The sequence below is a fragment of the Grammomys surdaster genome, unplaced genomic scaffold (genome assembly GCF_004785775.1).
Source record: "Grammomys surdaster isolate TR1022 unplaced genomic scaffold, NIH_TR_1.0 168, whole genome shotgun sequence".
NCBI classification, from domain to species: Eukaryota; Metazoa; Chordata; class Mammalia; order Rodentia; family Muridae; genus Grammomys; species Grammomys surdaster.
In genome coordinates, this window is record NW_021604616.1 from 7,550,406 (window position 1) to 7,571,864 (window position 21,459).

Consider the following 21,459-nt stretch of genomic DNA (forward strand, 5'->3'; position numbering starts at 1 on the left):
TCCTTAATATCTCGTAACATCAGTGGATTCAATTTCCCAATAAAATGACATAGACTAACAGACTGGATACACAGACAGGACCCAACATTTTGCTGCATACAGGAAACACATTTCCATGACAAAGACAAACATGACCTCAGAAAAAAAAGACTGGAAAACATTTTCTAAGTAAATGGTCCCAAGAAACAAGCTGGAGTAGCCAATCTAATATCGAATAAAATCAACTTTCAACCAGAAGTTATCAAAAGAGATATGGAAGGACACTTCATACACATCAAAGGAAAAATCAACCAAGATGAAATCTCAATTCTGAACATCTATGCACCAGTACCCACATTTATAAAAGAAATCTTACTAAAGTTCAAAGCACAAATTGCACCTCACACAATAATAGTGGGGGATTTCAACACCCTACTCTCAGAAATGGATAGATCATGGAAACAGAAATTAAACAGAGACACAGTGAATCTAACAGAAGTTATGAAGCAAATGGATTTAACAGACATTTATAGAACATTTCACCCTAAAGCAAAAGAATATACCTTTTTCTCAGCACCTCAGGGTACCTTTTACAGAATAGACCATATAATTGGTCACAAAATAGGCCTCAACAGATACAAAAAGATTGATATAATCCCTTGCATCCTATCAGATCATCATGGACTAAGGCTGGTCTTCAATAACAACAAAAATAATGGAAAGCACATATACATGTGGAAACTGAACAATGCCCTACTCGTAGATAACTTTGTAAAGGAAGAAATAAAGAAAGAAATGAAAGACTTCTTAGAATTTAATTAAAATGAAGGCACATCATACCAAAATTTATGAAACACAGTGAAAGTAATGCTAACAGGAAAACTCATAGCTCTAAGTGCCTCCAAAAGGAAACTGGAGAGAGCATACCCTAGCAGCTTGACAACACACCTGAAATCTCTAGAACAAAAAGAAGCAAATACACCCAAGAGGAGTAGATGGCAGGAAATAATCAAACTCAGGGCTGAAATCAACCAAGTAGAAACAAAAAGAACTATACAAAGTATCAACAAAACCAAGAGCTGGTTCTTTGAGAAAATTAACAATATAGGTAAACCCTTATCCAAACTAATCAGAGAGCACAGAGACAGTATCCAATTTAATAAAATCAGAACTGAAAAAAGGGAGACATAACAACAGAAACTGAGGAAATTCAAAAATCATCAGATCCTACTACAAAAGCCTATAATCAACAAAACTAGAAAATGTGGATGAAATGGACAATTTTCTAGACAGATACCAGGTATCAAAGTTAAATCAGGAGCAGATAAACCATCCAAACAGTCCCATAACACCTACTGAAACAGCAGCAGTCATTAAAATCTCTTCACCAAAAAAACCCCAGGACCAGATGGTTTTAGTGCAGAATTCTATCAGACCTTCCAAGAAGACCTAATTCCAATTGTCTATAAACTATTCCACAAAATAGAAACAAAAGGAACACTACCCAATTCGTTCTGTGAAGCCGCAATTACGTTAATACTTAAACCACAAAAGACACAATAAAGAGAACTTCAGACCAATCTTCCTTATGAATATCAATGCAAAAATACTCACTAAAATTCTCAAAACTGGCTGGGCAGTGGTGGCGCATGCCTTTAATTCCAGCACTTGGGAAGCAGAGGCAGGTGGATTTCTGAGTTCAAGGCCAGCCTGGTTTACAGAGTGAGTTCCAGGACAGCCAGGGCTACACAGAGAAACCCTGTCTTGAAAAACAAACAAACAAAAAAAAACAAAAAAAAAAAAAAGAAAATCTCAAAATTGAATCCAATAACACACCAAAACAATCATCCATCATGATCAAGTAGGCTTTATCCCAGGAATCCAAGGATAGTTCAATATATGGAAATGCATCAATGTAATCCACTATATAAACAAACTCAAAGAAAAAACACACATGATCATCTCACTAGATGCTGAGAAAGCATTTGACAAAATTTAACATCCCTTCATGGTAAAAGTCCTTGAAAGATCAGGAATTCAAGGACCATACCTAAACATAGTAAAAGCAATATACAGCAAGCCAGTAGCCAAGATCAAACTAAATGGAGAGAAACTTGAAGAAATCCCACCAAAATCTTGGACTAGACAAGGCTATCCACTCTCTCCCTATTTATTCAATATAGTACTTGAAGTTCTAGCCAGAGAAACTAGACAATAAAAGGAAGTCAAAGGGATATAAATAGGAAAGGAGGAAGTCAAAATATCACTATTTGAAGATGAAGTGATAGTGTACTTAAGTGACCCCAAAACTTCCACCAGAGAACTCCTAAACCTAATAAACAATTTCAGCAAAGTGGCTGGATATAAGATTGATTAAAATATATCAAACAAATCAGCAGCCTTCCTCTTCTTGAAAGATAAACAGGCTGAGAAAGAAATTATTGAAATGACACCCTTCACAAATACTATAAAATACTTTGGTGTGAATCTAACCAAGGAAGTGAAAGATCTGTATGACAAGAACTTCAAGTGTCTGAATATCTCAGGAGATGGAAAGATCTCCCATGCTCATAGATTGGCAGGATTAATATAGTAAAAAAAAATGGCCATCTTGCAGAAAACAATCTACAGATTCAATACAACCACCATCAAAATTCCAACTCAGTTCTTCACAGTGATAGAAAGAGCAATTTGCAAATTCATTTGGAATAACAAAAATTCCAGGATAGCAAAAACTATTCTCAACAATAAATAATTTTCTGGGGGAATCACGATTCCTTGACCTCAAGCTGTACTACAGAGCAATAGTTATAAAAACTACATGGTATTGGTACAGAGACAGGCAGGAAGATCACTGAAATAGAATTGAAGACCCAGAAATGAACCCAGACACCTATGATCACCTGATCTTTGACAAAGAAGCTTAAACTGTTCAGTGGAAAAAGATAGCATTTTCAACAAATGGTGCTAGTGTAACTGGAGGTCAGTGTGTAGAAGAATGAAAATGGATCCAGTCTTATCTCCTTGTACAAAGCTCAAGTCCAAGTGGATAAAGAACCTTCACATAAAATCAGATACACTGAAACTAATAGAAGAGAAGGTGGGGAAGAGACTCAAGTACTTGAGCACAGGGGAAAAGTTTCTAAAGAGAACACCAATGGCTTATGTTCCAAGATCAAGAAATGACAAATGGGACCTCATAACATTACAAACCTTCCGCAAAGCAATGAACGCTGTCAATAGGACAAAATGACAACCAACAGATTGGGAAAAGATCGTTACGAATCCTACATCTAATAGAGGGCTAATACCCAATACATAGAAAGAACTCAAGAAATCAGACTCCAGACAACCAAATAACTATTTTAAAATGGAGTACAGAGCTAAACAAAGAATTCTCAACTGAGGAATATAGAATGGCCCTGAAACATCTAAAGAAATGTTTAACATCCTTAGTCATCAGGGAAATGCAAATCAAAACAACCCTGAGATTTCACTTCATACCAGTCAGAATGGTGAAGATCAAAACTCAGGTGATAGCAGATACTGGCGACAATGTGGAGAAAGGAACACTCCTCCATTGTTGGTGGGATTGCAAGCTGATACAACCACTCTGAAAATCAGTCTGGTGTTTCCTCAGAAAATTGAACATAGCATTATCTGAGGACCCAGCTATACCACTCCTGGGCATACACCCAGAAGATATTCCAACATATAACAGGATACATTCTCCACTATCTTCATAACAGCCTTATTTATAATAGCCAGAAGCTGGAAAGAACCAAGATGTCCTTCAGCAAAGGAATGGATACAGAAAATGTGGTACATTTACACAATGGAATATTACTCATCTATTAAAAACAATAAATTCATGAAATTCTTAGGGAAATGGAAGGAAATGTAAAATATCATCCTGAGTGAGATGACACAATAACAAAAGAACATACATGGTATGCACTCAATGACAAGTGGATATCAGCCCAAAAGCTTGTAATACTCAATATACAATTCACAGGCCATGTGAATCTCATGAAGAAGGAAGATCAAAGTGTGGGTGCTTTGGTCCTTCTTAGAAGGAGTAACAAAATATTCATGGGAGTAAATATGGAGACCAAGTGGTCGTCAGAAATTGAAGAATAGGTTGTCTGGAGACTTCTCCACCTGGGTATCCATTCCATGTACAGTCACAAAGGCAGAAGCTGATGTGAATGCCAGGAAGTGCATGCTAACTGGAGCTTGATATAGCTGTCTCCTTAGAGGTCTGCCAGACCGTGACATATACAGAGGTGGATTATCACAGCCAACCATAGAAATGATCATGGGGTTCCCAATCAAGGAGTTAGAGAGAAGACTGATGGAGCTGAAGGTGTTTGCATCCCCATGGGGAGAGCAACAATACCTACCAACCAGAGCTCCCAGAGTCTTAACCACCAGCTTGGGATCACATAGGGAGGAATCCATGACTCCAGCTGTATATATAGGGAAGGATGGCAGTGTTGGGCATAAGGTGAGAGAGGAGGTCCTTGTTTTGATGAAGGCTGGATGTCCCAGTGTGGAGGAATTCAAGGGCAGGGAGGTGGGAGTGAGTGGGGACACATCCTCATAGAAGCAGGAGGAGGGGGGATAGGATTGGGAGTTTTTGGGTGGGGGTAAATGGGGAAGTAGATAACACCGGAAATGTAAACAAAATATCCAATAAAAAAATGTAAAGTTTTTACACATTTATGTTGTCTAATTAATTTTAGACATACAGAAGCACAACTCTAATATGAAGTTTCAGGCCTTAAAATTAATTATACATCTTGAGTCAAATGAGAAAATCTCATCAAATTAGCGGACCAATTTCTTCATAGCAGCAAATATATCACTTGTAGGAAGATAAATCACCCAGACATGAAGCTGTTGACATGTTCCTAGTCAAATTTCCAAAATGTCAATCAGCCCTGTGTTCTTTGCTCACCCTGATTGTATGTGGCTGTGAATCCAGACAAGAAGATACATGTAACCATTATTCTAAAGAACGATGTTGGGATGAAGTATGTGAGGGTTGAGGATTGACAGTATGAATGTAGTTAGAAAGATAAGGTTCTAGATGACAAGGTGGTTGGCTTACATATAAAGATCCATAACAATCAGTAACCTCTGGTTATTATTTCCTTATGAGGATTCAGAACAAATCTAAATTCTTACCCTTCTGTGTAAGGGTATCCTGGTTCATGGTTGGGCATGGGCCTGGAACCCTGAGACTCTAAGTGAGAAATGGCAGGTGTTTGGCCAAGTCCCCAGAGCCAGAGTCCTGATGCACAGTCTGTCTCCATAGACCTACATTATTCAGTCATGTAGGCCATTACAGCCCCTCCCAAAGTGCACAGGTAGAGGGAGTGACCATAGGCCTCAGGCCCTAGGGATTTACATACTAATGAAGGCCAGAGGGTGGAGCAAATTAAGCATTCTTCCCAGAACCTCCCCCTTTCTCCCTCCCTATTTAACTCAGGACTACCCTGAGTTTCAGGGGGGTACATCCAAATCCATCCATCATCCACCATGAAAATAAACCTTTCTGGAACCAAGGACTTCCTTGTGTCATTGGGGCCTGCCATCGTCAATGCCCTCAGCCTCTGGAACCTTAGACCTACTTGTGTATGTGGGACCCACCAGTGTGGAAAGCCTCCGAGACACCACCACTGCTGTGGCCTATTGTTCTCACATTTGGAGCTACCAACGTGGAGCCATGAACAGCCACGAAGCTACAGAAACTAAACAAGCTAGCCTAACAGCTGTCTCTCAGCCAAGCAAGTATAACAGGTGAATGCTTTCTGCAAGGTGTGTTGCCAGGGCTATCTCTGTCTCTCTCTCTCTTGGTGCACAAACTGCCAGCCGAGCTTGAGAATCCCTGTCTCTGTTTTGCTGGACCCTCCCACCCAGTGGCATGTAGGGGCTCCAAATAGAGACACCGACCCCTGGAGTCAACCTGAAAGCTCTGCCCTGCCTTGCGGAACTCAAGACTGAGTGAGAATTCCCCATGCCTGGCGGGGCCCTCAGCACTTGTCTGGTGCTGTGAGGTACCGACTCAGTGAAGATTCTTCCATGCTGACTGAAACTGTTGCTGCTTAATCTCTCACCTGGAGGTCCTCTCTGCATTCCAGCCACGGGGACCCACATCTTCAAGCAAGCTAGCCAGGCCTCCAAGTCTGCTAAGCAATATAGTAACCAAATCTTTCCAGTGGGTGCTGCCAGGGCCTCTCTCTTCTCCCCACTCCCCATTTCTCTAGGCTGTGGGTTGGCTGGTCGAGGGCCCACATGTCCCCAATCTTTGTCCTTCTGCGGCCTCTCAAGGGCTTGAGATCAGTCGGTTCTTGGCTGCCTCAGGGCCCAGGGATTCCCCAACCCCTCTCCCCACCTCTTTTCTCTCAGCTGTGGGTCAGCTGGCCACATGCCCACATGCCTCCAGTCTCAGTCCTTCCACAGCCTCTCAGCGGTCTTAGAGCCCAAGGGCTTGAGACCAGTCGGTCCCCAGCTACCTTCTGGCTTGGGGATCCCCAATTCAAGAGCTCTGCACCCTGGCGGAACCAGACTGAGAATTCCCCATGCTCGGGGGGAGGGGGGCGCTGCACTCTCCTGGTGTTGCAGGGAATAAACTCAGTCAAGATCCTGTGCACTCCTGCCATGCTGAGCTACAATCTCAGCCTACCGAATCATGGCAGACGCACGGACCCACAACACAACAGAGACTCATGCCCTTGCATGCCAATGCATGGGCCTACATCATTCTCTACAGGTGGTAGAGGATTCGGGCAAAGCCAGCTCCAAGAGTACCCCCTGCTGGCACCTACCAAGAACCTCTCCATGGAACCGATCTCAACAGCACACCATGACATGCTTGCTCCCAAGTAGCCTAATGCTTATTACACACACTTTGCAGACATCCTCCTGCCGGGGTCCTGCTTCCCTGTTGTAATTATCCTCCCACAAGTCCAGCAGAGACAACGCCACCTCCTGGAATCTGCCTAGGATGCCAAGCTGCCTTTTTCCAGCCACACCATCTAACTGAAGACCCAGAGACACACGATGACATCCAGAGACACATGCTGAAATTCAGACACAGGCCAAGATCCAGAGACACATGCTAAATCCTCCAGATGAACTCTTTTGCCAAAGTCAAATAGCTAAAGTAATCTAGATTAGTCAGATGTTATTACACTCAAACTGTACCAACTGTAATTAATTGATTCAATGATCCCTTGCCTTTCTAACCCCCCCAATCCTCTTATCCTATGACTTAATTGGGCTAACCCCTCTGGCCTATGTAGTGCTTTCTTTTGGCTTCCTCATCAAAAATTTTCACCACAGATGGCACAGTGACCCCTCCCCCTTTTTTAAAAAGATAAAGGGGAAGAGATGTGGGACTTCGTAAGGGTATCCTGGTTCATGGCTGAGCATGGGCCTGGAACCCCAAGACTCTAAGTGAGAAACGGCAGGCATTCAGCCAAGTCCCCAGAGCCCAGAGTCCTGATGCACAGTCTGTCTCCATAGACCTACATTATTCAGTCATGTAGGCCATTACAGCCCCTCCCAAAGTGCACAGGTAGAGGGAGTGACCATAGGCCTCAGGCCCTAGGGATTTACATACTAATGAAGGCCAGAGGGTGGAGCAAATTAAGCATTCTTCCCAGAACCTCCCCCTTTCTCCCTCCCTATTTAACTCAGGACTACCCTGAGTTTCAGGGGGGTACATCCAAATCCATCCACCATCCACCATGAAAATAAACCTTTCTGGAACCAAGGACTTCCTTGTGTCATTGGGACCTGCTATCTCCAAAGTCCCCAGCCTCTGGAACCTTAGACCTCCTCCTGTATGTGGGACCTGCCAGCATGGAAAGCCTCTGGGGATTCCACTGTGGCCCTATTTTTCCACATTCTAGTATAAGTACCCATTCAGTAGCATGAGGTTTTCATTCCTTCTTTTTTGTTGAATATATGATATAAAGTGATAGAAAAAAGCTCTTCTCTCATATTATCATTGAAACAATTGCATCTTAGAACTGTATCTTGGTTTACAGATTCATATTAATATCAAATGCTACACCCTGCATTTGGTGCTGAATATCTGGAGATACTAGAAATGTGTGTTTATTAGATTCCAGTAAACATTTGCACACTACATAAATTTTTGTAAAGTTCAATACACTGCAGTGATAAGAATTACAATATTTGGCAAAAGTAAATCTCATATCGGTATCTTCCTTTCAGACATGACGAAACTAAATTTTCTAAAGAACAGTATCTTTTCAATTATTTTCCTTCTACATAAACTTCATTAATAGAGTTCTTTTTATATTTAAATTATTTCCTAACTTCATTACTTGTTCCACATAACCATCTTAAAAACCTGCTAATTCAAAGGAAGCACTCAAACATCCTTTTGTGTCTTAAGGATAAGAAAAAAATCAGAAGAAGCTCTAAGAGGCTTTGTCAGTTTGTAAGGAATGAACGATGTTTGATTTAAACATGTGATCGAACACTTCAACTTGCATATCATTTGAAACCCAGACATAGGAATAAAGGTTTTAAAAATGGAGATATCTTCTCTACAAGACAAATCTATACCAGAAAACCAGTGGCTAGGAGCAACTGATCTTCCAGTGAAACAGAAGACAAAGTAGCACCAGACAAACGTGACTTTCCTAAACACTAAACATTATCCCAGTTTTTTAGCCTTGACACTACTGACTACCCTACTTATGGCTACCCTAAGCCTTATAGCATGACTGGCAGTATCCCTGAGCTTTGCCAGAAGATGCTTGACCAGTAACATCTTTACTCTCACCCTATCACCCATGTATATGTGACTGTTATTATTTCCCAATTTACCAAATATCTTCTGTCAGGACCTTCCTGCCGCGACGGCGTAAGTGACTATAAACTTGAACTGTGAGCCAAGTGAAATCCTTCCTTCCTTAAGTTACTTTGTCTATTATTTTATCACAGTAAAAGAAAACATAACCAAAACATATGTGAATATAGACCTTTCATAATTGTATATTTAACCTATAAGAACCCAGCTGTGTATTTTTCAAATACAATGATCAAGGGTAAAAAAATTTAAAAAATACATTTTTATATATTTTAAGTTGATTCAGCTTCTTTGATCATACTAAAGAATCCATTTAAATCAATATTTTCAAAGTAACATTTTTTTAATTTGTAAAATTATACCCACTTTGGGAGGCAGCACATATCAGGGTTCCTATGTGGATTTCAGAGGACAACTAAAGGAATCTGTGCTCTCCATAATCCAGGGAAATGGAACTGAGGTAACTGGTATTTTCAACTACCGAGCTAAATCACTAGTCCCTGACCAACTTTTTTTTATATAAAAAAATCCCTAAAATTATTTATCCTAAGCAATTGTATAGCAACAGAATATATACTATTGAAAACACAGTAGATGGTAGACTATATTTTAATTCAGAATTGAGAAAAATTGCACAGGACACACTGATTGTGTATATTAGAAAGGGATATGGTAGGAAATTCATCATACAGAAGTTCAAATCATTCAAGATATCTGTCTTCATGCATCTCCCTCCCATTGTCTGGTAACTAATGCAGAAAATTATGCTTCCTTATTCTTAAATCGCATTATAAGAATGAGAAATATAACAAAATGTTTAAGCAGTCATTTTGCCAGGATGCAGATATCCTGTATGTTACTAAAAAATCATGTCTTCCCCTTTACCAGATAACACTTGCAGAATCTCCTTTGTCCTTTCTCTCTCAGTGGCTCCTGAAGCAATTTAATCAGCCATCACTTCAGATGACTAACTCAGAGAACATAAGAATATAATCCATCCATCAGCCAGAACAGAATACTGGTGAATAGTATCCAAGACATTAGTTTTCCACTGAAATGTTAACTGACAGGGGGTCTTTCCGAACCCAAAAAGCTACTCAAACTAGTTTAGATTCTTCTACACAAAGTTTACGCTCTGATTTTAATACATATTCTTGCCACAAAGGAAATGCAAGATACTAAGCTAAGCATGGTATCACATGCCTATAATTACAGAACTCTGGAGGAATCACTACAAGCAAGGCATGCTTCATCTAGCAGCAAGTTAGTGGCCACCAGGACTATCAAGGGAGATCCTGTTGCAAGTAAAAATGATGATATGAGAATACCCTGACATTTCGTAAAGCTATCTTCAGGTAATTTATGCATCAGCTTACAAGATGTAGGGTTATATGCTTCTTGTTCATTCTGGCTTAGTCAGACAGTTGACCTCATCCAGCAATTCTGAATTCTAGTACTTTTTCCAAGTACAAGAAACTGAAGGTAATGGATTTTAACTAGTTTCCTAAGTCATTTTAATAAAAAAAAAACTCTACATAGGAAAAATATGAGTAAGAATTGATCTGTAGCTTTGTGCTAAGGATTTTGTAAAGAAAATACACACCAGGTAATTTCTATGATATAACTGCAAGAGTCCAGTAAGCACGTCTGCCAAAGATGACCATAGAAGAAACCTTAAGGAACAAATAAGGAGTTTACAGCAAAAAAGCAAAAATACTTTCAGAAGCAACATGATCAAAGCTACAGAGCTGCAAAGTGTTAAACAGTAACTAAAAGCAATTTAGAATTAGGACCTAAGGATTAGAAGCAGAGCTCCCAGAATCAGCAGGCCTGGAGAGCTGCCATAGAACTGATCATTAGAAAAAATCCACGTATCATGATTTCCAAAAGCGTAATGTGGAATGCAATAACTTTTCTAATTAGCCCACAGAACAGTCAGGCAGATGTCAACTGCCAGAGAACTAAAAAGCTATCCATTATTTTTTATGATGTTAAAATGTCTTTGGTTCGTTACTTTTCTCATTACTGTGATCAAATACCAGACCAAAAGTGACAAAGGAGGAAGCTTACACTGGCTCACATTTTAAGAAGGAATTCAGTCTATTATGGCCAGGAACCCAAGGCAGGTACAATGTGATGCAACCAGTTTCTTTGCACCCAAAGTATATAGATGAATGGATGGGGCACGGGGCTGGGGTGTATAATCTCAGGCGCTTTCTCAGTGACCAACTAATTCAAATAAGGCTCCAGTTTCAAAATATTCTACAAGCTGTCAAAACAGCATGACCATTTAGAGATCAAATACTCAAATAAAGAAGTTTTTAGGAGATATTTCACATTCAAATAAAATAGTCTTGTGTTATACATTAACAAATTACAGAAATCATGATGAAAATCCCAGAGTTGTAATATTTCACCTCAGTGTTTCCAATCAAGCAGAGTCAAATATAGATGTTGTAATTACTTGCTCATGTGGAAGCTATTATTTACTTTTCCAACTAAATGCTGCTGCTATTCCAATACTTTCCTACCAGTTCGCTTTCTACTTTTTGCTTTTGTTCACAGAGGAATAACTTCCCAGTTTCCCTGGGTTAATGAGATATTCTCTCAAATTACAGCAATGAGATCTCTAGGCCCAGGTTTTCCTACCTGTATGGTATCACATGATCACATGTATTCATAGACACAAAGAGAATGTAACTTTAGATTTGACTTTCAACCAATAGTCCAGCTGTTATAACAGTAAATTTAACAGTACCCAAGGGAACAAGTAAGGGTGATGTTTAATGCAAACTAGCGTAGGGAAAATATGATCACTTCCTATTATATTACAAAGCAATAAAATATTTAAAAGGACTCCTTGGGGAGATATTTAATGTATATTGATAAAGTTGATAGCCTGAGGAGTTGTATCTGAACCTAAGTACAATACAGTATTAGAAAAACTGTAGGCCAGCTATTTCCATCAAAATTATGTAGAACGTGAATAATATGATTGAGCTAGAATATATACTAGAATATGTATTCTGAAACTAGGCAACCCTGAGAAGAAAATCTATATTCTACCTCATTTATTCCAACTATGTAGATTCTATTTTTACCTTTTGTATTTATTTTGTGTATATTAATGTTCACCTGAATGTATGTCCTGCACCATGTGCCTGCTTATGGGTGGTTGTCAGAACATACAAATGCTGGAAACTGATCTGGGATCATTGGCAAGAAGAGCAAATACTTGTAATCTTTGAGCTATCTCTGCAACCATATACATGTAAAATTTTAAAGACTATCTATCTATCTATCTATCTATCTATCTATCTATCTATCCATCCTCTGTCCATCCATCTATCTACCTACCTATCTATCTGTATATATAGTATCAAATTATACATATATATGCATATATAGATATATGTATATGTGTGTGTTATAGTAATATAAAATGAGTGGCTAATAATACAAGTGATGTACAAAAATGTTATACGATGGCAATAAGCATGATATAGGCTCAGAATGCATTACAGGATTCTATGAGCATCTCAGCCTCAGTTCTAACCTGTATGGATCTTTTTTATGTATATAAAGTTTATTAGTACTAATAAAAATAATGACATCCTTAAACAGATGACAAAATCTCTTCTTGAGAATTCCCAAGTGAGATTCACAGAACTGTATGAGCAGAACAAAGTTTACACTCAGAAATACCTTACTGGATTGATGATGAAATTTACAGTAGCTGGGTCATGTGGATAGACAAGGCAACATAATGCCAGAATCTGGACCAGAACCCCAATTTTCTCAGTTCTAGATATACTCCCTCTTTTCATCTACAACATTGCCTGCTGTTCCCTGCTTCATCATATGTGCCTTTGGGCAGTCAATGGAACAAAATTCTGGAGTAAGTAGACTAGCTACAGATATTGACCTAACAATGGATGAGATTTGTTTAAACAGTGACTACATGAGAATTCATTTGAGTATGGAGAGTAGAAGAGAACTAGAAAAGAAGGAACTGTAGACAACAATTAACAGAAGCACTAGAGGAAATAATCTCCTCTTTTGTACTGCTTTTTATTACTGCTATTTATTTTGTTATGTCCATATATTATATAAAACATAACAGGAAAAAAATCAACAAATTTATAAAATAAACTGAAAATGTTTGGATGAAAAAAAAAGAGACTTGCCTCCATGTCCACAGATCTCTCAATATACTGTTGGTCTTGCATCTTAAGTATTAAGGAAAGATATCTAGCTTGAAACAAAAGTTGACATGTTCGAGGTTAAGCTGCAGTTAGTTTGGTGATGGGTCAGAAAAGAACAGATTCTTTAAACCTTATCCTAAAATATTGGCTATAATAAATGCTGATATGTCAAAATACAAGCTTTTGTCAGAACAGCAAGAGGGAAACCTGAGTGAATGAATATAACTTACCTCCAAGTTCTCTGAAAGAAGGTAAACAAATAAATACTGTGTTTTACCACTGTTCCCCCCAAGCATTACTCTAAACACGCAGGAAGGTGTTAAGAGCAGCTATAATCAATTAGATCTACTCAGAGGTAAATTCAAACCCAAGAATAGGAAAGTGCCTGAAGAAATTCTCCTGTGGCCACTGCTACTTCAGGGAATGCCTATTTATGCTAGGGGATAATATGGCCTAGGTGTTCTTTTCATTCAAAAGGACATTCTCAGCTTCAACGTTACTGAAAAGGAGGCACTCCTGCACCTGCTACCAAGAACAACTAGGAAACAGGATAAGCCGAGTATAAAGTTATTTAGCAAGCACATGCTAGCAAGTCCAATTTGAACTCTACCAACTATAAAAGTGAAGGGAAATATAACATTGAAGATGGTATTCCTTGAGGTGAGGAACAGAAAGAAGAATTAGGCACACTCTCAATTCTATATGGAAAACTTCTGTCTCAAGCTAGGCAGAGGAGAAGAGTAATATCAAAGTTTGACCAGTCCATTTAAAGACCAATATGCAGGGAGGCAGGGCATCAGGAAGAAAGCTAAAAAAGGACATTTTATGGGTCTGATTAGGGAAGTGGGTCTAAAGTAGCTGTACCAAAGGTGCCTGACTTATGACTCTGGCAGAAATCTTATGGCAAAATGTTTCAGGACATTTTCAACCCAGAGAAACATAATTCAACAAATTCATACCAAACTTCTAGCGGAATGATTCTCCTCAGCTCTGAAATCAGAGATATTCACTTTTCATCAATTATATGCAGTGTTTGTTAGAAAAAAAGTAACAAATGTAAAGATTTGCTTTATTTATCTTGGGGGAAGCAATAGGATAGATATAACTGTTATCCAATCTGCTGTCCACTGTGTACACACATACCCACACACATACATATACATACACACCAAAAGTTCCCCCCCCAAAAAAATAAAAAACACCCTCAAACTGTAACAATACTTCATATTTTGACCAAAAGAATAGATACTGAGAAAATAGATTCTAGGAAGAAGTGCAAAATGCAAAGTCAAATGACCAAGAAATGCTGAGCACACAGCATCATTAATATACAAATATTAATATACAAATATTTATATTACTGAACTAATAACAGGTGATGGTCTCCATGTCTATACAACTTTGGAACAACAGAGCTGATTGTTAAATCTAGTCCAAGCCAGCTTTCAAAACCCAGAGGATATTAGTTAGCTTCATTTTTCAATGCTTCATCAAAATTTTCTACAAGATCTGGAACATCCTCCTCCTCTTGATCAATGTCTTCTGGTTTGGGTGCTTTACTATCCAATACTTGTTGTGGGAACTGCTCAGCTAACTTTCTAAGGCTCGTCAAGCTGTCTGCATCAAGCTGACAGGAAGCATTTCTGTGATTGGTTTGGCTTCTGCATGATCAGTAATTGCAAAGGTGTTAGCGGAGAGGGAAGCTTGGACTTGTTGAAATGAATAACTGTTCCATCGTCTTTAATCATGTTCACCTCTTCAATACCAGATATATTGTTCACAGCCACTTTATTTAGTGACCTCTGAAGCTTTTTGTCATCAGCAGTAGCTGTCCTATGTACCACCTTCTTCTTCCTGCGAACTGTCCCCTTTCCCCTTATCCGGACTTGAGCTTGATGTTGAGCTTGGCTAACTTTTCTTGATTCATGCTGTTGGTAAATCGAGTGTCTTCAGAATCCCAAACAGAAATCTAACCACCTGCATGCATCTTGTTCATGAATATGTACATGAAACAAAGAAACCACTGATATCTAAAAAAAAATGTCAAATTAATATGTCAGTGTTGCATTTTGAAGATGAATGGTCCTCATAGGGTCATATGTTTCAACGTTTGGTCCCCAGTTAGTGAAACTTTAAGGAAGGATTGGGAGGTTTGGCCTTGTGGAGTAACAGAGAACTTGTTGGAAAAGGTATGTCACAGGGTGTGGGATTTGAGGTTCCAAAAGCTAATACTAGGATTATCTATCTATCTATCTATCTATCTATCTATCTATCTATCTATCTAACTTTCTCTCAATGCTGCCTCCAGATTAAGAGGTGGTTCAGCTCTTAGCCATTTCTCCAGGACCATGCCTTCCTATCTGTGACTATACTCTCTCACCTCCGAAACTATAAGCCTGTCTCCAACTAATTGTTTTCTCTTGTAAGTTGTCTTGGTCATGGTGTCTCCCTCCCATAATAGAGTAGCAACTAAGACAGTTAGTGTGAAGATACATGAGAAGCAGGAAAGTTTAAACTTATATAGCAGATAAATTCTTCTTCAGGCAAATTCTGTGATTCATAATTCCACAGGCCTGTTTACGTGAATTGACATCATACAATTTAGCAACTTTGAACCATAATGATTACCAAGGATGAGCCCCTAAAGAGTCTAAAAATGTTTAACCCCACTAACCAATAAATTTAATCAAATGGGTTTTACTAGCTTAATTTCATAGATAAATGAGTGGAAATTTATAGAACTAGCTATAACTATATTAGTAATGTTGTATGAACACCACTTTAAGCACACATAGATAATTAAAATGGTGCATTATTACAGAATAGCTCTTACATAATAAACGTAACAGGACATCTAGACATAGGACTAAGAAGATGAAAATGTTTCTTCACTGTTGATTGTTAGAAAGAATCACCATCTGTGACACAAATTTGGTCTAGAACTCACTGTCCAGCACAGGCTGATCTGGGACATGTACTGATTATCTGCCCCCTTCCAGTAAGTACAGGGCTTAGAGATGGAGACACCAGCATATTTGTCTTAAGCATTCAAGTAGGTCTGTTTGCTTCTAAACTTTATATTTTTAATTATTGCAATATACACACACATACATATGTCAGGGTAAAATGATGTGGTATGTATACACTTTTTCTATCACAGTGTGGCAATATTTAAAACTAAAGGATAAAAAACAGGAGCCAGCACATTTGACTGACTGTGGGCTTGCATGCCAGCACCAGTGATCGTCCCCATTCAAGCTAAAATTCCAGCAAAGCAAAAAACCTTATCTTCTATCTTCCATATCAACCATCTCCCATCCTTATTCTTGATAGTGAGCAAAAGAGTATATGAAACATATATATTCCTATAGATTTGTATCCTTTAACTAGTTGTGGAGCTTATATATAGACAATATTTCTAAGAAACATAAACCAATTGAATATATCAACTTCCTCAACTTTGTACATCGCATTGTAAAAATATCTTCCTGAATTTGGTAAGAAATCCAAAATATTTAAAGAAACTAAATGACAAAGATCTAAAACTCAAATAAGTTCAATCCATAAGTATAATAAATATTGAAATGCCTAGAGAATACATTCCTAAGTTCTCTGTTTGATGTCTTGTTGCATTTATTGTGTAAAAGCTATTCTGCAATAATGTACCATTTTTATTATCTAAATATGTATACTTAATGTTGTGTTCATATTGCATTATCAATGTAGTTATAACTGCCCATGTCTGTAGCATACTAACAATGCCTTCCATCATGTAAACAAGAACAATAATAATACCAACTAGTACTTCATTGAGGTTGACTATCGCTACCCCAGGTACTATTTTGGTTACTTTATACTAATCACATTATTTAATAATCATAATAATCTTACAAAGTAGAAGCTAAGCATTTACTCCTGGTACATAGCTAGGAATATGTATCCTGATGTGAAGTATACCGAGAGGATTTAGCGCTAATTCTTGTAATTATTGCATTGCTATGTTTATTTCGACTACCTCAGCAACATGATTACACAAAAGGAACAGAAAATCTATAGCTACAGAAAACAGAAATTCCTCTCACCTGGGACTATCTGTTCTTAGAATTATATGTTCATTCTTTTCATATAGATAGATAGGTGATATGCAGAGAAGTAGCAGGCAGACAGACGGATAGACAGAAAGAATATTAAATCAAACAAAAATTAGTGAATTTAGTCAGGGAGAGGGAACTCAACAACTTCAAGTGAAATTTAAAATTGCCCAGAGGGAATCCTGCAGCTAAGAACTATACAACATTTATAACATTTAAGCAGATGAGAATTAGGGGCTATAAGACTTTAGAATTCATACTGGCAGGAAGCCTCAAGCCGTGATGATAAAAGAAAACAAAATGATGCAAATCTAAGTGGGTTAAATAGAGAGAAAATCAGTAGGGGGGAATCTTTAATCAAGCCAAAACTGCGAGGAGAATAGAGGTTGATGATGTGTAAATGGTTAACAATTTTATATCTACTGAGATCAGCTCTATTCAGGTGATTTTTTTTTCTCAGTCTTTTAAGTTCTTGGTAGCTTAATCTGTTAAAGCAAGAATATGTAGGGTTGTAGGAATCATTCGCTTTCCACGTGAAGAAATAAGTTGATTTAAAACATTCAAGATTTAAAAAGCTAAAGGGAAATTTAAATATCATCATCAGACCACACCAAATGAAAATCAAAAGAGGAACAAAAAGAGGTTAATTAAGCTTGCTTTCATCACTCTAAATGTCACCGACATAATCTTGAATAAGATAATTATTTAGAGGCAGGATGTGAAGTGCAACACAGAAGCTAATTTGGAATGTCCCCAGAGGAAAGGACTTCAGAAAATAATGCGTCTCTAGGCTTTTCCTTTAGAGAAACAAACACAAAAGAGATCAGTAAAGACAATGAACTATGTTCATCATTAAAACATTTTACCGAAAATAATTTATCACATACGTTCTAAACCTTTGATCATCTCTGTATGTTCTAATTAGATTTGGAGATAAGGACAATCACAAACAGAATCTTCTCAATTTAATACTCCTGGAGAAAGGCACAGAACATGGCTAATTAGAATTTCAATATTTTGAATTGTTAAGACATCTAATAAGAACACCATTGTCACAGGCTTCCTTGGAAGGTAAATTGAATGCAGCAGATTATGTGTTCTGTGGGAAGATGAAAAAAGAAGGACTCAGTTTTGACATTTTGGAAACATCTAAGCCACATGGAAAACAAATGTGGTGAATATTAAACCATGTTAAAGAAAATATTATAAAGTGGATTTTAAGGCAAATGAGTGTGGGGGAAATTGAAAATTAAAAAATATGGGGTGTTAAGTAAACATAAGTTAGAAACCATCAATTGTCTGAATGTGGGATGACTGGTGGTAAGATTTTGAGATAAGAAAGGATGGAAGATGTAGGTCATACAGGTAAGACAAAGTAAATGGTTAAACACATTTGAAAGCCTTTAGATTGGCAGATCTCCTGGGAAAAATTGCTTAAGTGTATTTGTCAATGGGATGGTGACAACAATGATTCTGAGGGAGGAGATTTAGGCCAAGGAAACCAGACAGTAGTCTTCCGCTCTGGAGTAACAGAGAGCATGCTAGGTTGTTTTGAATGTGATCTACTGAGGGTATTAAACTTTTATGATTTTGGATATAAATACATATGCTCAGAAAAATTTACAGCTATTCATCTTACAATGGTTTATAACTCTCATTAGCCAAGAGAATCCTATGTGCCGGCAGCATGTTCAATAATCCCATTGAATTCTTCTTTTAACTCCACAGAATGTATACCGTGTATCCAAACATTTTGTACATATATATATATACATATTATATATATATGTAATATAATATATGTAATATATATTATGTATATATAATGTATACATAATATATGTGTATATATTATATATAATATATAATTATATATTATAATTTATATATATATGTATGAATTATAATAGTTCACCATAGAGTATGTGCCAGTAATATGCTGAGCACTTTATGAGTGCCATGTGGCCTAACCCTGTAGTAGTATAACCTTAATATGGTTTCACAAAGCTGAAAAGAAGGCATTGTTAATTAGGGGCAGATCCTGACCAAAAAATAATTATATAGATTTCTAAATATATATCCTGTATTACAGCTAATAAAAAAAATCTCATGATTTGGCACCTGAGTAAAACTAGAATGTAATTGAAAAAATAAAACCTAGTCTCTCTCTCTCTCTCTCTCTCTCTCTCTATCTCTCTCTCTATCTCTATCTCTCTGTCTCAGAAACCATCAATTGTCAATAGCTCCACAGTTACGGATAGTAATCCTTGAGATGCTACCCTATCTATGCTGGGATTTGGATTAGCTTGATCTTGGGGAAGCATAATCTTGTGCACACAGACAATGCTGCTGTTAGTTTGTATGTATTGTGGCCCCACCAACCAGAGTACACATGGAGGGTCCCCTGAATCCAGCTGCATATGTAGCAGAGGATGGCCCTGTTTGACATCAATGGGGGGAGAGGACAATGGTCCTGGAAAGGCTCCATGCCCCAGTGTAGGGGAATGACAGGGTGGGGGAGGCAGGAGTGGGAGGGCAGGTAGGTGAGCACCCTCATAGAAGCAAGGGGAGGAAGGATGGGATAGGGGGTTTCCGGAGGGGAAACCATAAAAGGGGATAACATTTGAAATATAAATAAATAAATAAAATATCCAATAAAAAAGTGAAAACAATGTCAAAAAAAGTTTTCATTGTACAAAAATGTCTCAATATTTGAAACTCTACGTTTTCAGCACAATAGCAATCACCACGTGATCTGACCACTGTGATCTGGCCAAATGAATGGTAGCTTTCTCATCGCTTAGAAAAGATAAATACTTACTAGTCATTCAGACAGCAGGTATTATTGCCTCCTAAAACTGTTACACTATATTGTCCAAATGACTGAACTCAGAAAGCTTATGCCCCACCTCAGAAACCACACACCTACTGTTTGTAGTTGGGATTTGAAATTCTGATGCAGGAATATTATATGATTATAGAATCTCTCATTTCTTTCCTTATGCCTCACTGAAACTTTGATACACATTTATCCACTCTGCATAAACCTCAAGTTCAAGCAGATCAAAGGCATCAACAAAAACTAGATATACTGAACCTGATAGAAGAATATCTTGAAATGTATTAGCACAGGGGATGACTTTTTGAATAAAACATGGGTAGCACAGGCACTGAGATCAACAATTAATAAATAGGACCTCACCAAACTGATAAGTTTCTATCAGGCAAAGGGCTATATCAATTGGGAAAAATGGCAGCCTACAAAATTGGAAAAGATTTTTACCAACTCCACATCCAATAAAGGACGAACATTCAAAATATATAAAGAACTCAAGAAACTGGATATCCAAAAACAAACAAACAAACAAAAAAACCCTAATAAACCAATTTAAAACATGAGATAGCGGTCTAAACAGAATTCTCCTTAAAAGAATCTCAAATGGCTGAGAAGGACTTAAAAGAATGTTCAATATCCTTAGCCATTAGAGAAATGCAAATCAAAAGTATTATAAGATTTCATCTTATACCAATCAAAAAGGCTAAGATTAAAAACCCAAGTGACAGTTCATGCTGGTGAGGATGCTGAGAAAGCAGAACAGACATCCATTGCTAGTGGAAGTACAAACTTCTGTAGACATTGTAGAAATCAATATGGAAGTTCCTTTAAAATGGGAATCAATCTACCTGAAGACCCAGCTATATGACTCTTGGGTATATACCCAAAGGATACAACCTACCATAAGGATGGGTGCTCAAATTTGTTCATTGTGCCTCTATTTATAATGAAAACCTAGAAACAACCTAAATGTCCTTCAAAAGAAAATGGATAAAGAAAATGTGGTACATTTACACAGTAGTGTATTACTTAGCTATTTTAAAATATAACATCATGAAATTTTCAGGTAAATAGATGGAACTTAAAAAAAAAAATCCAGTGTGAGGTAACCCCAGATTAGAAAGATAAAGTTGGTGTGTATTATCTTGTAAGTGGATTTTAGCCACTAAGTAAATGATAACTAATCTACAGTCCATAGACCCAGAAAAGTTAGGTAAAGAGAATGGGTCTGGTGGGGGTCAGGGATCTCCCTAGGAGAGTGAAATAGAATAGGTTTTATGGGCAATTTTAGGGTAGGCAAGAAAGGGAGCAGAGCCATTAGGTAGAAGTGAGAAATGGGGTAGAGGGGGAGCAGTCATGAATTAGGAGGCTTATGGGAAGTGATGAGGAAACAAAGAGCAGTGGAAACTTTCTGAAATGTTTGAAGGTGATCCCAATGATAACTCCAAGAGAAATACAGAGTATCAACTGGCCATTTCTTGTTACCAGGTGAGG

At 37.8% G+C, this 21,459-nt stretch overlaps 1 protein-coding gene and 1 pseudogene across 1 annotated transcript in view; both read right to left on the bottom strand.

Annotated features, from left to right (window-relative positions):
* Positions 1-21,459, bottom strand: part of Nkain2 (sodium/potassium transporting ATPase interacting 2) — a 993,485-nt gene that overhangs the window by 669,648 nt on the left and 302,378 nt on the right. The gene's annotated exons all lie outside the window — the stretch shown is intronic.
* LOC114620342 lies at positions 14,501-14,965 on the bottom strand (annotated as a pseudogene).